The following is a 6,000-nucleotide window of genomic DNA, read 5'->3' on the forward strand; positions in this document are numbered from 1 at the left end:
GATGTATGGAGCAATGTCACATTTATTGGATGTTAGTATGGGTTTATGATTTCCATCTGTTTATATCTCATGAGCTACATGACATTTGCTAAGAAAAGTCCAGCATTTTTGACAACTGTAGGCTGAGTGTTGTTGCGGTTCTACGGACCAATCATGAGTGTGGAATACTATTTACCGTCTTATATCATTAAATGTAATCGCCACGTGTCGTTATTTATGCAGGATTTTCTTTGACTGGTTTTTATTTTTCATGCCGAGGATGTGATCTTCAACATTTTTCACTAGGGGGTTGTGCGGATCTTACAGGGAAACCAAAAGTCGTACAATTCTACGTTTTGATTGGACACTAAAACATTGATAATAAGGCCCCATTAGGGCCCCATCGGAAGTGACAATTCAAAATTGAATGCAGTGGGAAGTAAATCTGATCCCATAGAGGTTTAATGATTTCACATGACCACCAGATATGTAGCAGTGATCCAACTTGTCCATAGCATCTCCAACACAAACCAGAAGTACCAGGAAACATTTCAGACAAGCGGTAGATGCCACCAGGGGCGTAACTATAGAGGGTGCAGGAGATGCGGTTGCACCCGGGCCCAGGAGCCTTAGGGGGCCCATAAGGCCTCTCTTCTCCATATAGGGAGCCCAGTACTATGAATAAAGATTTATAGTTGGGGGCCCAATTACAGGTTTTGCATTGGGGCCGAGAAGCTTTAAGTTATGTCTCTGTGCAGCATGGTTTAGGTATGGGTACGGGTACAGATACAGATAGAGGGGGGGGGGCCCAGCTCACGTTTTGCATCAGGGCCCCTGAGCCTTTAGTTACGCCCCTGGATGCCACCTATATAAACGTCTTCTTAATGATTAGCACAACAGGAGGTCTTAGCACTCAACTAATATACAACAATCCATTGGTCCTCAATTAAAGGTCTCCTGAAATTCTTTTTCCCAGTTCTTTCTGAAACGAGGGAAGGGGGGTTGGAATTAAAGGACAGTACTGTGTAGGTTCCGCTTATACCTTTAGGCTCCTTTCACCTAGCAAGTGTGGTCCAGGTCCTCCCGCTGCTCTCTAGAGCTCTGTTGGGCATTCTGCTGTCCTCGTTTGCCCACAGAAGACCACTTCCTGGTTGGTTGGTGCCTGAGTAAAAAATGCATCACATAGCACACAGACACGCATCTGGGAACTGTCAGAACCCCTCGGGTAGTGGATATTGCATGTCTAACTCTGGCCTGTGATATAGACCAAAATAGAACATGCTGCATTAATTCCCACCTACAAAAGACAGAATGTATGGGTGTCAATAGACGCGGTCACGCAATTTTTGTCACGCGCGAATAAACGCATGTAATAAACACCCGTCTGACTGAGCCCTTAACAGGTGAAATTACGTGCAGATGAAAATAAGAGATATTCCTGGGCCGATGTATGGAGCAATGTTACATTTATTGGATGTTAGTATGGGTTTATGATTTCTATCTGTTTATATCTCATCAGCTGGATGACATTTGTAAGGAACAGTCCAGCATTTTTGACAACTGTAGGCTGAGTGTTGTTGCGGTTCTACGAACCATTCATGAGTGTGGAATATTATTTACCGTTTTATATCATTAAATGTAATCGCCACGTGTCGTTATTTATGCAGGATTTTCTTTGACTGGTTTTTATCTTTCATGCTGAGGATGTGGTCTCCACCATTTTTCACTAAGGGGTTGTGCAGATCTTACAGGGAAACCAAAAGTTTCTAAAAAACAATTCTACATCTTGATTGGACACTAAAACATTGGGCCCCATTAGGGCCCCATTGGAAGTCACAATTCAAAATTGAATGCAGTGGGAAGTAAATCTGATCCCATAGAGGTTTAAGGATTTCACATGACCACCAGATATGTAACAGTGATCCAACTTGTCCATAACATCTCCAACACAAACCAGAAGTACCAGGAAACATTTCAGACAAGCGGTAGATGCCACCTATATAAACGTCTTCTTAATGACTAGCACAACGAGAGGTCTTAGCACTCAACTAATATGCAACAATCCATTGGTTCTCATTAGAGGTCTCCTGAAATTCTTTTTCCCAGTTCTTTCTGAAAAGAGGGAAGGGGAGTTGGAAATAAAGGACAGTGCTGTGAAGGCTCCGGTTATACCTTTAGGCTTCTTTCACCTAGCAGGTGTGGTCCAGGTCCTCCCGCTGCTCTCTAGAGCTCTGTTGGGCATTCTGCTGTCCTCGTTTGCCCACAGAAAATTACTTCCTGGTTGGTTGGTGCCTGAGTACAAAATACATCAGACAGCACACAGACACGCATCTGGGAACTGTCAGAACCCCTCGGGTAGTGGATATTGCATGTCTAACTCTGGCCTGTGATATAGACCAAAATAGAACATGCTGCAATGTTTTCACATGTGCCTGTGAAATTATTGAATTATATTGCATGCAGTAGTGTTATGTGCATAATATTTGTGCAGTGTGCATGACAAGATGTACAAGTGCAAAAGACACGCATTGTAGTGAAATTTGACTAACGTGGTCTCATATATTGAGCATGCAGCTTTATCATAATTAACCTTTGTAATGTTTTACTAAGAGAGAAGTATAACACATGGCGTAGACTTTTAATTGTTAACCTTGTGGGGGTTGCCACACTATATAACCTCTCGCATTGGAACAATGAAACAGAAGAGCTTGGAAACATCACTTAAGTATGTCTCATTGTTTTCTTCTCGGATGCATTGAATAATAATTAGGCATACCTGATTGATAAGCCTGCAATACCCTTCTAGTATCGCCTAAGTTAAGTAATTACACTAACAGACCATCAGTCCTTGTGAAAAAATGTTTGCGTTTATAGCCAAATTGGCTATAATGGGTCTGTGTGATGCCCGTTTAATGCACAAACAGCAGCCAGATGGTAAATGCTCCCGTGTGAATGGGCCCTTATAATGCTAAACCAAGAAGAGTGCCCTTCTTCCTTCCCCCTACTTCCTTTCTTTCATTGAGGTGCGGGGCTCACCTCTTGGTACAAATAAGCACTATAAAGGAATAATATTAAAACACATCCACAACAGAATTTTGATTTAAATATATATCTTTAATTTAGGATGTTAGATTATAAATTAAAAATATAAAAAACTAAGAAGATAGATAAAAAAAATTTAAACCTAATAAAAATATGCAAAAAACAATATAAAAATTAATATAAATCTATATTTATATTAATAAAAGAAATATAAAACTATATACAAATCTAAAAATTAATAAAAAACAACATTAACACTTTGCAATCCAATTTTGGATTCAGGGTTTTCCTCGGGGGCTTTCTCTTTCTGTCATTATACAATGGTGCCATCTGCTGGCTAGAGCCAGTACCGCAGTATGGGACATGGTGGAGAGGCCCCCAACAGTAAAGCAGCCAGTAATATACAATAAGAATACCCTGCCGAACGTCTTCCGACATCAGAGCTGTATAGGCTTCAATCAGAATGTCTTTAGACGTCAGACAGTGGATTGGAAAGGGTTAAAAAATAATAAATTGGTTGGTTGCAGACGGTGGTATTCAGTATTCCTAGCAGCCAGTAGTATTTATTGTTGGTTGGTGGCAGCAGGTGGTATCAGGTGTTCTTGACAGCAGATGGTATCTACTGTTGGTTGGTAGCTGCAGGTGGTATTAGGTGTTTTTGGCAGCAGGTGGTATCTATTGTTGGTTGTTGCCTGCAAGTGGTATTAGGTGTTCTTGGCAGCAGGTGGTATCTATTGTTGGTTGGCTGCCGGTGGTATTAGGTGTTCTTGGCAGCAGTTAGTATTTATTGTTGGTTGGTGGCTGCAGATGGTATTAGGTGTTCTTGGCAGCAGATGGTATCTATTGTTGGTTGGTGGCTGCAGCTGGTATTAGGTGTTCTTGGCAGCAGATAGTATCTATTGTTGGTTGGTGGCTGCAGATGGTATTAGGTGTTCTTAGCAGCAGGTGGTATTATTGGTTGGTGGCTGCAGCTGGTATTAGGTGTTCTTGGCAGCAGTTGGTATTTATTGTTGGTTGGTGACTGCAGCTGGTATTAGGTGTTTTTGGCAGCAGGTGGTATCTGTTGTTGGTTGGTGGCTGCAGGTGGTATTAGCTGTTCTTGGCAGCAGGTGGTTTTTGATGTTGGTTGATGGCAACAGATGGTATTTGCTGCTGTTTGACATGTCCCCTGATGTTATGGGGAATGTCACTTCCTGCAGAAAGAAAACATAAGGACAATTTAGTTAAACCTTCTTTGAAGGTATAGGCAGTGTGGTAGCACAGATGGCCTACAGAGGGCAGTAGAGCAGTCATTCTGCTAGTAAATTACAAAAAACCCTGTGCGACTATGACAGGGAGAAAATAAAACCTCAAGCCCTGCTACACTCAGTGTCCTCGGGAGATGGCCCTGTGTGGTCCATGAGAGACTGTAGCTCTGAGGAGCATGGTGGCTGGTAGCCAGGATCTTGACAGGGGTTATCGGCCCCTAGGATGACATCCTGCTTGGGTAACAATTATGATGGACATTTTCTCTGTGTTTAAGGCACTAAGCCAATTATTTTGAGAGGGCAAAAGCAATATTTTATTTAGTAGCCAGACAATCTGGGATGTGTTGATATTTACGTGTTTTGTGATGTATTATAACAGATTATATTCCTTTTGCCTTCTGTTATGTTACCATAATAAACATGGATTTATGGACGTTTACCAAGCATCTGGCCTAGACGTAGCTTACTGATGTGTGACCACCCAACTTGGTGGAGGAAAGATTGCAATCCTGTGAGCTTAATATCCTCAAGTTGCCACAAAATGGTGGAGGATGCGGGCAAGGAAAATGGTGTAGGACCCTGCTGAGGTGTCCTGAGCGTCTGGAAGTCCAGTGGTGAGTGGAAAAGTGTTGATTTCCACTGATGCAAGTGATATATTGCAGTAAAGAGCCAGTGTGGCTGAAGATGGAATGCTGCATGTGATAAAGTCTGTTGATGGAGTTGCACAGATTTAAAGGACTAGTAAGCCCAAAATTGGCTGGATGTGAGTTACTGTGGTGCAACAACCCCAAAGCTCAATATATATATAATCACTGTGATGGGTCGGCCATTGTTATACTGTCTAGCATTAGAAGCCATGATCTCATGTGTTTCAAATCAGACATCGCCTGTTATTAGAAAGCCGGTCAGCTCATGTGGATGTTCACACTAGGAGAGTTTTCTGTTTTGTAATGTGACTATATACCTCAATATACAAACGGGAGATGTTACAATACTTTGGCAGTGCCATCTATTATAAAATCTAAAAGAAGGGAATGGTAGAGCTACTACTATAAAGGATGTAAACCAATGGCTGTAATTGGTTCATTGAGCTTTGCATTGATTGGCTGAGCTCTGGCTCTCAAGAACCAATCAGAGCCAAGCGCTTCCTAGAGGCAGGATTTATGAACCCTCTGAAGACTTCAAATAAGTGCGCCGCAGCATCGGGAAGAGAAGCGCAGCGGAGCGAACAGCACCTGTTGGGTAATGTATGGTTTTGAAGTTTTTTGTTAAATGCAGCTAGGGCTTATTTCAGGGTTAGGGCTTATAATTCAAGCCCCCCTGAAAATCCTGGCAAAGGAGCACTACATAGTTGCACAGAACACAGCTGTGATATCGCTGTTGCCCGTGTGAAAGAGGCCGAAAGCAACTGAAATGTAGCAGGAGCACTTGGGTCTTCGGCTGTTAGTCACAGTTGAAGACCTGGAGGAGAAGGCAGAAGTGGTTTTAAACTGCTTCTGCAATGTCCTTTACAGGCTAAATAGTGCTCAAAAATACACTATACATTTCTTTTCATTTTGTCTTTCTTTACCGCTAACGAAACTGAAAAACGGTAAAAAGAGTTAGTGATAGATATTTAAAAAATCGACTTATATGTCACGGGAAAAAAACGCAGCAAAAATGATTATGACAGCTGATAAAAAACAAATAGGGCAGTAAAACCAACAGATGGGTAAAATTCCCTAAAAAGTGT

Source organism: Eleutherodactylus coqui, chromosome 11 (genome assembly GCF_035609145.1).
Source record: "Eleutherodactylus coqui strain aEleCoq1 chromosome 11, aEleCoq1.hap1, whole genome shotgun sequence".
Classification (NCBI taxonomy): domain Eukaryota; kingdom Metazoa; phylum Chordata; class Amphibia; order Anura; family Eleutherodactylidae; genus Eleutherodactylus; species Eleutherodactylus coqui.